The sequence below is a fragment of the Strix aluco genome, chromosome 4, assembly GCF_031877795.1.
Source record: "Strix aluco isolate bStrAlu1 chromosome 4, bStrAlu1.hap1, whole genome shotgun sequence".
Lineage (NCBI taxonomy): Eukaryota > Metazoa > Chordata > Aves > Strigiformes > Strigidae > Strix > Strix aluco.
In genome coordinates this window covers 38,091,277-38,107,680 of record NC_133934.1, presented here as the reverse complement: position 1 = coordinate 38,107,680, position 16,404 = coordinate 38,091,277, and positions in this window count along the sequence as shown.

Here is a 16,404-nt window from a genome sequence, read left to right as displayed (position 1 = left end):
GTCTAGATTATAAATTTCAAACAAAAATATTCTTTATTACATGCAATTGTAACAAGAAGGATAAGCAAAGGTGGATAGTCCTGAACTCTATCCATTTTCACAATATAAAATAAAAATATTTTGCCAGACTTCTTGCTTAAAATATCATTATGCTCTGAGTTAGCTAAGTATTATTGAACTTCAAGAAAATGTTGAAAGAGCAAGAAATGAAGGAATGAGCTCTCTGCTGAAGTATGGGTAAAAAGCAGACAATCACAGGTTTCTGGCCATAAGGAGTATCATAAACATGTGGGAGAACTAAGGTGTGCTCTCAGTTGCCTGGCAAGCTTTCATCTGATAGATAATGAATTAAGTTAAAATGTCATAGGTTGAGCATTAGACAGTTTTTGATTACTGCACTTGCAGTAGTTCTTAAATAGGAAGTACAAGTAGAACAAGTAGTACAATTCCATTGGCAGCGAAAGACTAAACAATTGCAGTCTCATTTCTAAAGTCTAAAGTGTATAAAAATTGGTCAAGAATTATTAGATCAGTTACATAAATTTATTGACATTTGAATCCATCTCCTTTCCCATTGTACACTGCTATAAAATAATGAATGTAGATAAGGGGGAAAGTAGAAGTTTAGACTCCATCTGCTTGTTAATAACTCCCTTTTTCTCATTCTAAGATCTATTATTTAACCCGTACTTTTGCCTTTAAATATGTGTGAAAATGATTGCATATGGTCTTAATTTGAGTAAGCAAGATTCTCTGCATAATCAAGTTATATACCTCACTGAAGTCAAAAACTGTTACACTTAAAGTAAAATTCTTATCAATAAAATGTGTAAGGATATGAAAAACTGATGGCTTTGTTTTGATAAAACCTATTCTTTATAAACCCATCTTGTCTAACACCAGCTACATTATCTTCCTTCTCATCTTTGATAATCCCTGTAAAACTTCAGTGTTTTACCTGCCACTGTTGACAGGTCACAGGTCCATACTTACAAGGACTCTCCAACTGATTGTATCACGTACTGACATGATACCTCTTTGACTGTGGACTCCAGAAAGTTCAGCCCAATCAATTCCAACACATATTGAAAAAAAATTTGTTATTTTCATCCCAAGGACTCATCATTTAATTCTTTCAAAACTGTTCTACTTTATCTGACATTCTGATTTTAAAATGATGGGTTTAAGAACTGTGTTAAACATTATCTCTAGTTACTGTTGACAGGGAAGAGATTTCATTACCATCATCACATATATCATGAGCTTTCTGCCTAAATAGGGAATGAAACTATTTATTGAATAATTCTGACATTTTTACTTATTATGGTTAAATCTGATGGCAACAGTTTTTTCCTTTGTGTGTTTTCCTCTTATATTTTTTGTAGCCCATGTTTCTTTTCATTATCAGTTTTTCCTAATTACCGCTAACCGTTTCAGTTTAATTTCAATTCCCTAACATGTTTTCTGGTAACTGGTTCCGATTTCATGAAGTGTTTGTTCTTAAGGAACCAAAATACGTATATTTCTCTTTTGAACTTCAAATTTAGCACATGAAAATTAAATAGTCTAGTAATCTGTAGTCATGTAGTCTGTACTTTATAACTTATGTGCCATGGTGAATGATCATCTGTCTACCTATGGGGTCATTTTTAGGAGACTAATTTATCCTTAGAACTTTTATTGTTTTAGAAAGAATTTCACAGAGTGCAGGCAAGCAGAGAAATATCTTCAAAGTAACCAAGATTTTTCTCAAAGGAGTGAAGTAGTTTATTGAAGATCAAAAAAATTCAAATCTATTAAAAGTGAGTCTATGTGATAGAAATCTACTAGAGAATTACATGAAAGTGGTAGGAGAAACTTCTGAAACATGTAAGATAAAGCTGAAAATTAAGCTGAATCTCAAGCTCTCATTTATTTTCCAGCTCAGTGATGTCACCGTGCCTGTCACAAGCTGTGTTGCCTCGCACATGGGGCTGGTAGCCTGTACAGTAAATCCTTGTTCCCCCTTTGATTCCTCCATGCCTTATCAGAAAAGAAATGCACACATACTGCATAATACAAGGCAGTAATATTCAACAGAGCATTCCTGTGACATACACAAACCACTCATTTCTTGTTAGTATGGCAACAGCAGAAAGTCTCCAGAGGGTTGTCCAACCTTATAATGAGAGGCCTGTGTTATACGCAGTTCTGCAGCCTCAGAAGTGGCCATGGATTCACCCCCTGCTGTGAAATTTGGCTGCTGCCTGAGGCCCTGCAGAAATCACGTTTCTTGCTATGTCCTACCACGTGCAAGCTTCCCTGCTGAGAAAAGCAAGGAAATTTGCTGAACTGCATTCATGTATTTCTCTCCCTCAGTGTCTGAGACAGAGAGAAAAGGATCTGCAGGGCAGTATTTCCTTCCTAATTTTTTTCTTCTGAAGAGGGAAGTAGGAGGGACATTAATATATTCCCGAAGCTGTGCTGATTGCAAAAGTCAGCAAAGAATGTGATTTCAGGAGGACAATCATACACTAGCAGATAGGGCAGAAACTACAAACTCAGCAACTACCAACACATTGAAAAGAGGGTGGAAGGAAGGCTTGAATATTCTCTTCTCAAGAGGTTCCAAGACCACTGTAGGAGAAAAAAGGAAAGGTGTAATGAGAACCATCCCTGTTCTTGTTATGATGTGCCAAAATCAATCAAAAAGTAATAGTCACATGCCTTTTTTATATGTTTGTGCATCTAATCTCATCAAGTTGATGTCTACCCCCTTATTTTTCACCTGGGAGATGAGTTCCAAGAATCAGTGAAATGTAAGAGACCAAATTCTGAAGAACAGGCTGTCAAATTATGTGTTTAAAAACACGAAATAATTACACACACAAAAATACTGTGCAGCAAATGGTATTTTATATGCTACAGTGCTGAAGTGTTTAGAAAACAATAAGAAAACTTACTAGCTTCCCCCAAAGTGTACAATTAAAGGGCTTGATCTCAAATACAAGGCATGTTCTGTATTTGTTGGGGTCAGTCTGAAATAACAGTGAACCTGGAATGAAAGAAACGGGATGTTAAATGAGTATAAATGGAAACTGCTCTTGAGAACACAATTGATAGGGGGGGAAAAGGCAATTTTTTTTGCTCTGTGTTCTTTTTCTTAGCTGTAATGTTTCCTTTTAAAAACCTGGGAAGATCTTGTCTGGCATAAACAGTAAGTGTATTGAAGTTAATAGAGCTGTCATAGTATGTAATGATTTGAAAAGGTCAAAAGAAAGATAAAACATTGCTTATAATGCTAATAACAATGTTTTAATAAGCTAAGGAAAGGTAAGTTTTGCTTGCAGGCAAATGTGCTTTTTTTGTTTATTCAGTTGTGCTGCAGAAATAGCAAGCACCAAGACAAGACTGGGGAGAGCATTACAGGGGTCTACAGCTGGAGAGAGATCCTTCATAAATGAGAAAACTTAACTTGTTATGGTGGGAGAAAAGGTACTATTTAAATACACACTGAAGAGACTAAGCCAAGAATGATTTCAAATGGGACTGGAGGAAGAGGATCACAAGAAGCCAATGCAGAAGTCAAGGATTCCTTTCTCAGTGATTCAGATAGGAGGAGTCTCTTAGGGGTGTTATAAAGAAACAGTCAAGCAAAAAATTAAATTTGAAATGTAACTCCTACCATAAAGTAGAAGATAAGAGAGTAACATGATAAGGAGAACCAAGAAAGGGAAGGATTTCTGTTTTATAAATGTATTTTTTTATTTAACCATGTGCATAACACAAGTAAATATCTACTACTGTTTGTATATATATACACACACAGGAGCAGTATAGATGCTTTAAACATAACGGTTTTGTTTCTTTTGAGGAATAATGATGAAGCATAAAAAATTTTGTAAGCCATAAAATATTACATTTGCAGCTTGATCTGTTACAGTATGTGTGTATATATACTATTATGGATCTTTTAAGTAGAATATTATATTCTCAATGTATTTTGCAAATATAGCGTATGACGTAGTTCCAGTTGTTGAGTCACAACATTTGTGGGAATCCTATAGGATTCTGTATTATGCTTTTTTACAGTAAGGAACTACCAGAAATTGTCTTATCCTGCGAGACTGCTGGGTGCACAAAAAAAAGCTTGATGCAATTTGTTTCACGTGTTATGCACATAATAGTTTGGGTAGAATGATAAGTATATATAATCAAGCTGGTTTTGAAAACTGTGATATTTCCTGGCTCATATGAGATGATAAAATATTTATTTTAATTTTTTAAATTTTTTTAATTGCTCTTTTTTCAAATCAAATGATGATATGAAATCATTACTTAAAGTCAAAGAATTGTCAACAAGATTAGCTTTTATTGTGAGGCAGGAAAAGAAATGTGCAGTATTTAAATTAAAAGGTTTTATATGTTGATTATCAATTGGTGAGGCAAACGGTAGGTAGATACGGACAGTAAAACTAATACAGAATAATAAAGTGCCTCAAAGCTGAGCTTGAAGTATAAAGAGGAAAAAAAACCTACTCTGGTTGACAATTGTGTGAAAGTAGGAAAGAACACTTCAAATATTGCTGGAATCCAGTAATTCTAGAGTATATTTATACAGTTAATATGCAGTATTCTGACTTTTTTACCTCCCTAGAGTCTACTTCATTTAGACCACATGAACAAAAAACCAAAACCTTCTTCATTAGCACTTAAAGCAGCACGTTTCATCACACCAATTGTCAGCTTGGCTGCAGTATCTGCATTATATTTTCCTTTTTTTTAATTAAGTGTTATAGATGAATATTGACTTACAAATACTACTATAGCATTTCCAAATATAGTAAGCTTTTTTCCTTGTTATTTAATATCTATTATTATAATGCTTGCTATTGTTTGACTAGTTTTAAACTGCTGTATGAAATAATTTACTACAGTATTCCTTAGTGAATTTTTGCTATCTCAGGTGAATGATCTGCAGGGACGTTCAGTTCAACTGCATAATATAACAGGTGAAGGGCACCATGTCATTGTGAACCCCACCTTTTCACAGTGTTTCAGTTCAAATTTTAGAAAGAAATAAAGAACATGCTAGGTAGCAGTATAGTCTGATATTATGGTTTTTGTTTTTGACTTTGGGAATAAATTGCAGTGTGGAAAAAGCAGTTGAAAACATGGATAAAAGTCAAATGCAGGATTATTGTAGACCCTGTCAAAATAAATGGGAGAATATTTTTTAGTATGTAATTAAATGTCAAGATTTGTGAGTTAATGGAATTTCTGTAGTCACATCAAGGTCAGACGAGCAATTACTGTTTATGAATTATCTGAAATCTTGTATAGCCTCTTCTAGCTAGTCTTATAGCATCTATTTATATTAGACATATTTGCCATTTCTGATGTTTCTCCCCCATAGTTTCTGTTAACAGCAATGTCGTGCATTTTGTCAATTCTGTAGTCATTTGTAAAACTTTCCTTTATTTCACTGAAGAGCTTGCAATTAGCCCACTTCTCCCTATTGAGAAGCATCTTTGTAATAACAGCTTTCCTGGCAGAGCTTTTGTTAGGCAGATTTTAAAATCAAGAGTCTACAAAGGTTGGGAAAAATCCAATCATACAAAAGTTCAGCAAATCCCTTTCAAGGTCGTATCAGTTAAGATTACATAGATTTTCCGCTTCAGCAAACATAAAGTTTAGCATTTTTAGGGATGAATTCAGAGTGATAGAATTAATAAAATAAACCAATTCTAAATGAAATTGTTTGCTAAACTCTAAGAAAAGTATGGGCTGTTTTTACACCCCCTGTCTTTAGTGGGGTTACCTTTCTCCCCCATGTAACCTCTTGCATCACTTTCTTTGAAGTCCTTCACAGCGTTTGCTTTGACAGCCACTGGGTGTGGGAAGTATAAGACTATAGCAAGTATCTCCATAGCATAATCCGCCCAGTCACTGTTGGTCACTGATCCAGCTGCATGCAGCAGCTTAATAGTCAAAGGGCATGGTAATTCCCTCCTTCTGTCTTTTCTTTCTTCCAAGGCAAAATCTTCACCTGGTGTTTTTGATTCATGCATTCTAATTATGATGGCTGCCATCATCAGCCCTGTGGGTGACACTAGAAATTCTCTGAGCCAACAGCTAATACCACAGCTTGTTAAGCGACCATGTCAGCCTGATTTTAGGGCCCATTTTGCAGTTCACCGCAGGCCTATCTAAAAGCATCAGGAGTCTCCGTCTAGCAGGACAGGCTCATTGTCTTTCTAAATGTCTCCTTCTGATAAGCAGATCCAAATATGGTTCATTCACTGTGGATTTGAAGGCACAGTGGGGAACTTGGCTCACATAGTGGATACAACAAAATGCTTAATATTTTCACTTGGTATAGAGCTAAAGAACCCAATTTTCAATTTCAGGATAAAAACATTTACTCCCTCACTATGATCAAGAGTTTGAAATTTAAATCAGAAGTCTTCGAAAGCTATTCTAACTCTCAAAGGAGCAGGCTTTCCCATACTTAGTACAAAGAAGAAAATCCTGGGTTTGTATCAGAGTTTGAGTCACACAGAATTCACACGATGTCCAGAAATGTCCTTTGTTGCCAAAAGATATAGTAGAAAATTTTTCTCTGAATAATTTTGTGTGAAGGATGTGATTCTAGTGGCTGTGAGGTTACTAACAGCGCTATGAATACTGCAGTCTGATCTGCCTTGCAAACTTGATTTGTTTTTAAATAAGTGCTACAAATGCTTTACTGCTGCATATATATTTATTTTTAATGTTTTGACTGACCCAAGCTTTGGCAATAGAAGGCAATGAATATCTTTCTGTCGCAGGAAATGAGAATTTTACAGAAAGTGTACTAATGTGGCTCTCTTATATTTAACTGCCTCTCTGATCTGCAAACTATTATTTTTTTCTAGATAGAAACAGGGCCGTTTTCTCTGACTACACAGGCATTTTGTCATAAGAATTAATAGGAATTATAAACATGTATTAAGAATAAAGTGTGTTTTCTATTTTGTGCTAATAACTATATTTGAGATTGTATTAAAAACTGGCTGCATCGAAACACTACAGCTTAGTTCGTCTAAGAACCAGCAAAGGCAGATAGAAAACAAATAGCTGGCCTTTCCTGTAGCATAAATCCACAATTATAATATTAACTCAACACAGTTTTTGTTCTCTAAAGAACAAAATCAGTTACTTACCAATGAGGTATGTAAAAGTGCTTATCTTGCAGAACTATCAGTTTGAACCAGTGTGCATACGGGATGAGCTAATTTAAGAACTCCACAGGAAATTAGAGTGCCTCTTTTATTACCAACATCCATTTCCTAAATACTGTGTTGCTTTTGGCTTATATTCCATTGACCTATAATAATGATGCTGGAGACTTTATTTCATCTCTTTGTAAGTTGGCAAACTGGCAGCCATGCCTATCTGTAAGCTTACTTGTGGAGATAACTAAGCAGCCCATTTTACTGCAGAAATATCTAGTATTTTGTAGCCTGTGTTCCCTTTAGTGATTGTGCTTTCATGTGTAACAAGCGATTGAAAAACTTCTTCCCCCTTATAAATTCTCTAAGGATTCATAGGAAGTGGGCATTTCCAATATACATAGTAATTGTGCTTTGGCTAACGTGTATATTTTTTCATTTTTGATGTGTAGATTCTCTATTGTAACTAAGAAGCTGTGCAAACCTTTGTGGCTGCACAAGAGAATAAAAAAAAAGATAAGAGAATTGATTATGATACATAGGGGCTACATCTCACAAAATTGATATCTCTCTCTAAATATTAAATTTAACTGAACAGACAGAATTTCCATTCTCCTTATTTTCCATCCACTTTTTCCTCTAATATGTCTGGGACGCTTTTTAACATGGTATAAATATCTGAAAGAAACCTGACTACAGGATGAGGCAAAAACTATGCAAGTTACAGTGTAAAACTACTGGAGGAAAAATACCAGACTATGTGGACTTCAAAAAAATAGAGGTATGGATAGATGTCTAAAATTACTCAACAGAACAGGATCATTCAGAAAGAATATAATATGAGATATTTTGTGGGAGTGAAAATACAGCAACAGGCTAAGGATTTGCTCCCATTGCAGGGGAATAGACCTACTTATGGAGAATTGTATTACCTTGGATCTGCTAATGTGGCTTGTTAACTTTTAGTTTATTTGAATTATATTGACTCTGGTCTAGACAGGGCCTAACAGAGTGTAAACTTGAGTCCAACATTTTTTCCCTTCTTCATTATCCTAAAACATAAAACATCTCTTCTGCTTATGAAAATATCTTCCATCACTGTAAATATTTTTACATTGGAGTTAGGAGTTAACACAGTCAATTCCAAAGTGAATCAGACAAAACACTTCAACATTGATATTTAAGGGTCGAGCAAATGACTTCATGAAAACTTCACAGAGGAGTCCTTCATCCCCAGTCAGTTAGCATGCCATTAAAAGGGCAAAACCCCACAATGATTATAAATCACATTTGTTTGTAACATATGCAAACTCTTAAAACTTGTATGAGCAAGTCTAGTATTTTTCCATATGACTTTATATGAAATATTGGTTATGATTTCAGTACTCATGGACCAGTCTGCATGCTGTCAATCAAAGTATCATGTTTGGACTTTGTTATCTCCCTTCATTCTTTCCAGCAGGCTGCAGTCTGCTTTCAGGTCTCAGAAGATATAAGCCTTTCCTTTAAAAATAACCAAGAGCTTAGCAATGAATAGTACTGCTGCCTGAACTCCTTCCATTATAACGTCCTGCCTAATGCTTTTCACTTTACTTTTCATTTCCTTTGTAGTGCTGAGATCTGGGAAAATTAAGATCTGTGGTACTCCATATTCAAGCATATATTTGAGACTTGCAGCTTGCAGCATTCTCACATGATCTCTGCTATTAGTGAATGTAAAAACAGTTTCTACCCCATCTCCCTCTTCCTATCTGCTGAACTAATAGATCAGTGGGAGAAATTTTCCATGCATAATGTGAAGAAATAGCAGCTTAGCTCAAGGATTTTTTGATTTACCATAGGTCAGGAGAGAGGATGAGGATCCAGAAATTTTGTAATTTTTTCCTTACAACTTTCTGCCTGGACTTATGTCTCTAAGAATAATATTATCCTCTTTCTGGTAAAGGTGCTGGCAAAGAGCTATTAATTTCTTCTATAATCTGATTTTAATGAGACAGACAGCAAAATGCATGGATGACTGTAGAAAAGTAAAATAAGCATTGTATAGGAAAATGGGGAAAAAAAAAACCAACCACGAAGCATTAATTTTGGTACTGGTCAGTCATAGAAAACTCACTATTACATTAGACTGCTAACCTTAAGGCTAGTAAGGCGATATCACAGGAGATACTAGAGATCGCTATGATATACGCAAGTCCTAAGTGTAGTATTCTTTATAGAACCAGAGTATCAAAGAGTGCAACAGCTCTTTGCAGTGCATACTGCTTTCTTGCAAAATACATAGCTAGAACTCAAGAATCAATTTTAGTAAGAAAAATATTTTTTTTTACTATGCGCATGAGCTCAGTCTCCATCCGATTCTGCTTGGGACTCCACAATTATCTCATTTACGCCACTCATAATGTGCTTTGCTTCTTGTTGCAGAGCAGTCTCACAGCACATGAACTGGATATCTTTTGAATAAAACAAAATTGGAAGATGCTCTTCTAGCAGTATACGTAATCTGCTCCAATCCCTAGACATTTAGTCTGTGGGACCAATACCAAAGCACAGTCTGAAATGTGTAAGTGTGGATGATGGGGTCTCAGTACCCACAGCTGAGCTTTACAAGTCCACTCTTATGGGATCACACTAGTATGAAGACATAACCATAGTTTCTTCTGTTTTGTGTAATTTTATTTACCCATATTGATAAGTTGGTAACTGTCTTTATAATTATAAATTGCAGGGAATCTGGGAGAAAGTAGAAGTGCCCTTGATGGGTCTCTCAGCACCTAACAGTATTGGAAAGAAAACTCTGAAGAAACAAATCTCAGCTCTTTTCTCTTTTTAATCCTTTTGTATTGATAAACTCTCTTCCCAGTTGAGAAGAAATAGTTGTAGCTCTGATTTTTAAGTCAGTGATGCTTTAGCAACTTTCCTGAACTTTTTTAGCCAATGAATGTTTTGTCCTTATTTCCTAAAACTGATATTTCATCTTTGCACTTAGTATGTATGCAACAACTAATATTTCAAAAGGATTTAGAATAGTGTAAAATATATTATATGCAGTGAGAAAAGACCCCAAAAAAATCTGTTCTTTCCAAACATAATGAATCCTGTAAAAAAGCAGCTCACCAAAGGTGTAAATATAACTGCATTACTAAGTTCTCATTTTCTGAGTAGGAGCAATTAAATAGACTTGAAGCTGGTGGCTATAATCCTCAAGGTTGGATCTGATTAATAAACCAAGTGATAGCCTGCTGATTCTAAAGTAAAAAGCTGAATAAATATATGTTGCCATTTTCAGCAATAAAGTAATAAGCAGTTTAGAGTAAATGTGATTGGCATAAAATAACGTTAGAAATAATGTCAAATACACTCATGAAACAACCATTGATGTCAAATTTGCAAAATAGGATGGCTTTCCAACAAATACATCCACAGTTTAAATCAGAGTTAGGATGACAGATACGGTAACAAATTATTCATGGCAAATTTAAATTATGTCCTAACTAGTGCCGCAATAGCAATATTTATTTAATCAAAGTATGATCATTGTTTGACAATTACTTTTTAAAACATCCCTAAAATCAAACAGATAATATTTGTACAATTGTAATAGCTGAGCTATGCAAGCAAAGGGAAAGCTTACACAGCTGTCCAAGGGAGTAAAGAACCTAGAAGAATTTGGCATATCAAATCATTGCAATGCAGTAGCTAACTAAATAAAACACTTACTGTTAAATGGAACTATTTGCATATTAAAGAAAGCAGAGATTGATATTTGATATCTCAAACCTGAGAATTAGCTTACAAGAAACAGTGAAGCTGGTAGCCACTGAAATTGCATGAGATAATTAAAACAAGAGTTTCCTTTCCAGTATGTCACATTTCTGGAAGTGCTTTAACTCTTAAGAGTTATAGATCAGGCAATAGTTCCATGTAACCAATGAGTCTGTCACTAAGAGTGGCCGTGCATGGATACACAGAGAAGAAGAGCTATGAAGGCATGTGATTCTTCCACTAATATTCTCCCAGTTAGCAACTGTTTTAAGCTTAGAATCATATGGAGACAGATATGGTAGTATGCATTTAGTTGTTCATGGGTCTTCCTTCTGTCTCTCTTTTCCTGTTTCCCCTTCAGCCCATGTAGACTTTGCATATGTATAGCCTTCCCTAGCAAGGAAATCCATAAGTATCCTCTCCTTTTGTTTGGAATGTACCTTCTAGTTTCATTACTGGTCCCCAGTTCTTGTATTGTAAGAGATGACCAATCCCTACGCACCATCTCAATGATTCTTTTGATGTTGTAGACTTCTGAAATCCATACAAATACATCTTTTAACAGATAGATTGACCCTAACCTATGCTGTTCTTCCTCATAAAGCAGTGCTTTCATACTTTCGATACTTACTGAACTCTCTTCTGAAACTTTCGGAGATTTCTGAGATGGAGGATACACATGGTATTCAAGGTGTGGCAGAGCAGTATCTTTTGGCTACAATGAAAATAGTACAGTGATGTTCTTTGTGTTGCCTTGTGGTCTATTCCTAATACTTGGATTACTTTCTGACTGCTGCTAACCTTAACTTGCCCTTTGGTAAGGAATTTTTGTCAAAAGTCATTTGGAGATCAATGTTATTTCAACTGGACCACTCTGTACCTCAAGTGGATCATACACATGCTTCATGATTCTTCCAAAGAGCTTCAGGATTGGCCTTTGCAAGAACTATACAAGTAGAAGACATCTATTCATGTGACCATCAATCAGAATATCTATTTACGTTGCACAGACATCAGGATTACACATAGGTATGTAGTTCCTCAGATTTCTCCTCCCCTCCCTCATGTCCTCTGGTATCAAGACAGATTTAAGGAAGAGATTTTATACCACCACTAATAGTATAGGCGTTTAACCTCTGAGTTCTCTTAGAAACCCTGGGCAAATGCCATCTGGCCCCAGGTGTTATTTCCTTTCATTTTTGTTAACGTTTTCTGTAATAAATTCTACAATCTCTGTAATGTCAGATCCTCTGATGGTTCCCTGTCATACAGGGCTTAGCAAGGGCTTGTTCCTAGTTTCTTGCACAATGAAAGCAGGGAATTCATTTAGGTTCTCTGGAATGGCCTTAGCTTGTCTGACACTCCTTTTGTACCTTCCTCATCAACTGGCACTACAGAATCTCTGGCATGTGTCTTTTTCCTCATACATTTCGAGGAAGATTTATTATTATTACTTACTTCTTCTACTAGTTGCTCTTCAAACTCCCCTTTTAGACCATTTGGTTATGCTTTTACATTTAATCTGCCAGAGTTCATTGTTCTTTCTATTTTCTTAATTTTAATATGATCTCAAGTATCTGAAGGGTACTTCCTTCTTTGTCATAACCTCCTTAACCCTTTTTGATTGGTAATCTGCACCTGTTTTTTTTTGCAGTATGATATCTTTTAAATAATTTCGATACTATAATTTCCATACTCTCTGCAAAGATGTACTTCTCTTAGTTGTCCTCTGTAGCTCCTTTCAATAAGTGTCTTCATATTTATTCTTGAAAAATCTGGCAAACATGGTTCCTGAAATCTTCAATATTAAGAAGGATACTGTTTCACAGTGGGAAGCATATATTGGACATATTGCAGCATCATTTTCCATAATTTATGCTGACTGGGTTTATAATGACAATGTTATTTTTATTTTTCAGTTTTCTAACAGGAGAAATATATCAGCATGTACCAGAAGGAAATTATTAAACATTTCCTACAAAAAAAAATATTCCTTGTTTTCTGACCTTCACTAGAAAGTTTTAAAGTTTGATCTGGTACTTCAGTAAAAGATCCCAGGTAACAGGAAAATATGGGAGTTGTTAGTTCAGCCTGTTTTCTAACAAAGGATGCATTTCAGTTTTCCAGGTGAGATGTTTTAGTTTTAATAGTGTATACATGCTGTCTTTACACCAGGGCAGAGATTCCTTCCTTGGTTTTTAAATTATGGCACAAACATTTCTCATCGATTGCAATTTTACAGCCATTTCAAAGCTAAGCTTTGGCCCCATGGTTTCACTGTGCCTGTACAATTGAGGAGAAAAGCTTCTGTGATGGCTACTATTATGGTCATTGTGTTCCTGTGAGGTGGACCTAAGTCTGTACTGAAACTGGACAAGATGCATAAATGTCTGCAGTCCTCTGACTATTGCTGAGGGATTTCTGTGAACTCCCAAGATGTAAAGAATGTGCTGTTTTCCCTGTTCCATGCAGGCTATGAAAAAATACAATTTTTTAAAAGATTGCCTATTTGCACCACTACTGTATGGTTAATACTTAATTTCAAGAAGCAGGCTATGTAAAGAGAGGCTTTGCATCAGACTCTCTGAGTTTATGTCATTAAATAATCCTCCAACTATTTGAAATCAAGAGCTAAGTGCCTTTTTCCACTGTTACAGTGTCTTAGGTATCATTCTTTGATTGGGTGCTTTTTGCCTGAAAAGTTGAAATTCATGGAGTGTACTTTTGTGGCTACAGGATACCTATTTTGTGTGATTTATCATCTTATGTATTTAACATATCTTACATACTTAAACTGTATATTGATACACAGAATTTTTGAGAACCAAAAGTTTCAGAAACCTGTTTCACAGCACCCACTTCTGCTTCTGCTGCTCCAAGTAGTATTGGCACAACAGTATAAAAATCATATTTACTAATATTTCTTTCAGTATGATTTTACAAACTATGGCATGATTGTCCTGACTGTCATGATTGAACCCCAGTTCGCAAGTAAGCACCACACAGCCACTCACTCACTCTCCCCTGTTGGGATGGGGAAGAGAATCAGAAGTACAAGTGACAAAACTCATGGGCTGAGATAAAGGCAGTTTAATAAGTAAAGCAAAAGCCATGCATGCCAGCAAAGCAAAACAAGGAATTCATTCACCATTTACCATCGTCAGGCAGGTGTTCAGCCACCTCCAGGAAAGCAGGGCTCCATCATGCGTAATGGTTACATGGGATGACAAAATACCATCACTCTGAACGTCTCCCCCTTCCTCCTTCCTCCCACAGCTTTATATGCTGAGCATGACATCATACGGTGTGGGATATCCCTGTAGTCAGTTGGGGTCAGCTGTCCCAGCCGTGTCCCCTCCCAACTTCTTGTGCACCCCAGCCCACTTGCTGGTTGGGTGGTGCAAGGAGCAGAAAAGATCTTGGTCTATGTAAGCACTGGTCAGCAGTAACTAAAACATCCTTGAATTATCAACACTGTTTTCAGCACAAATCCAAAACATAGCCCCATACCAGCTACTATGAAGCAAGTTAATTCTATCCCAGCCAAAACCAGCACACTTTTTCATTTTTGTTGTCTATTTAGTGTTCCACATAGGCATTGGTACTAACAGAAGTCAAGATATAACCCATGCAAAATGAAGAGTGCTTTGTCATGAAAAGTGCAGCCCTTGCTAGTGATTCAAAATATATCATGAAAAGACATGTCCCTAATACAGCTGTACTTATACCTTTCCATCTGCATGTGCTCTTGGCCACTGCCAAAGACAAAATAACTGACTAGAAGAACTTGTGGTAATGCCTTGCTCATGAAACTTTAGGACAAAATATAAAATTTATTAATACAGAATTCTAGCAGCTGAATTCTTAAGTCATTAGTCTAAACTGATGGCCTAGATATTTATGTTTCAAAGCACTTCAGGCACAAATTCCTCCTTGGCCAAGAAGGGAATCTTTGTTACGCAAGCTTGAAATTTTCTGGAAAGTAGGTTTTGTTGTGCTGTCTATATGTTTCATTTTTAATTCCCCATTCCTATGTAGTAGAATGTGAGCACATGCAGTCATAAACACTCTCAATTCCTTCTGCCAGATCAGAATATTGTGCCTATTTTATCTTTGTTTAATCCTGTTTGGAAAGTACAGAATTTAATTCTGGTCCAAATAGGAAATAGTTAACCTCTAGCAGACATACTTCTGTTGGAGACAAAGCTAGTTGTTGCTCTTCCTGTGTCTTCAGTGAACTGAATGGAGGTAAAATCCTGCTTAAAATTCCAGTTTTGAGCTTGTTGGGTTCTATCGTTTGCTCTCCCAACTTTAGCAAGGGATCTTCCACTTCCTTTCTAGGTAATTTAATACAGCTCTTTATCTCCAAATTCTCCTTTATTCTCCAAATTAAACTCATCTGTGCCTGTAAAAGCACGTAGGGAAATTAATATTGTGAACTATAATTATTCTACGTAAACTCCCAAAAAAATTGCTGTTGATCGGTTACCTGTTCTATTAGGTATAAACAGTAAGATGTCACAGAATCACAGAATCATCTAGGTTGGAAAGGACCTTGAAGATCATCCAGTCCAACCTTTAACCTAGCATTGGCAGTTTCCAACTACACCATATCCCTCAGCGCTATGTCAACCCTACTCTTAAACACCTCCAGGGATGGGGACTCCACCACCTCCCTGGGCAGCCCATTTCAACACCTAACAACCTGTTCTGTAAAGAAATACTTCCTAATATCCAGTCTAAACCTTCCCTGGCACAACTGGAGGCCATTCCCTCTTGTCTTATCACTCATTACTTGGTTAAAGAGGCTCATCCCCAGCTCTCTGCAACCTCCTTTCAGGTAGTTGTAGAGGGCGATGAGGTCTCCCCTCAGCCTCCTCTCCTCCAGACTAAACAACCCCAGTTCCCTCAGCCGCTCCTCGTACGACATGTGCTCCAGACCCTTCACCAGCTTCGTTGCCCTTCTCTGGACACGCTCGAGTAATTCAATGTCCTTTTTGTAGTGAGGGGCCCAGAACTGAACACAGGAATCAAGGTGCGGCCTCACCAGTGCTGAGTACAGGGGTAAGATCACTTCCCTGTCCCTGCTGGCCACGCTATTTCTGATACAGGCCAGGATACCATTGGCCTTCTTGGCCACCTGGGCACACTGCTGGCTCATGTTCAGCCGGCTGTCAATCAACACCCCCAGGTCCCTCTCTGACTGGCAGCTCTCCAGCCACTCCTCCCCAAGCCTGTAGCACTGCTGGGGGTTGTTGTGGCCGAAGTGCAGCACCCGGCATTTGGCCTTATTGAAACTCATACAGTTGGCCTTAGCCCATCGCTCCAGCCTGTCCAGGTCTCTCTGCAGAGCCTCCCTACCCTCGAGCAGATCAACACTCCCACCCAACTTGGTGTCATCTGCAAACTTACTGAGGGTGCACTTGATCCCCTCGTCTAGATCATC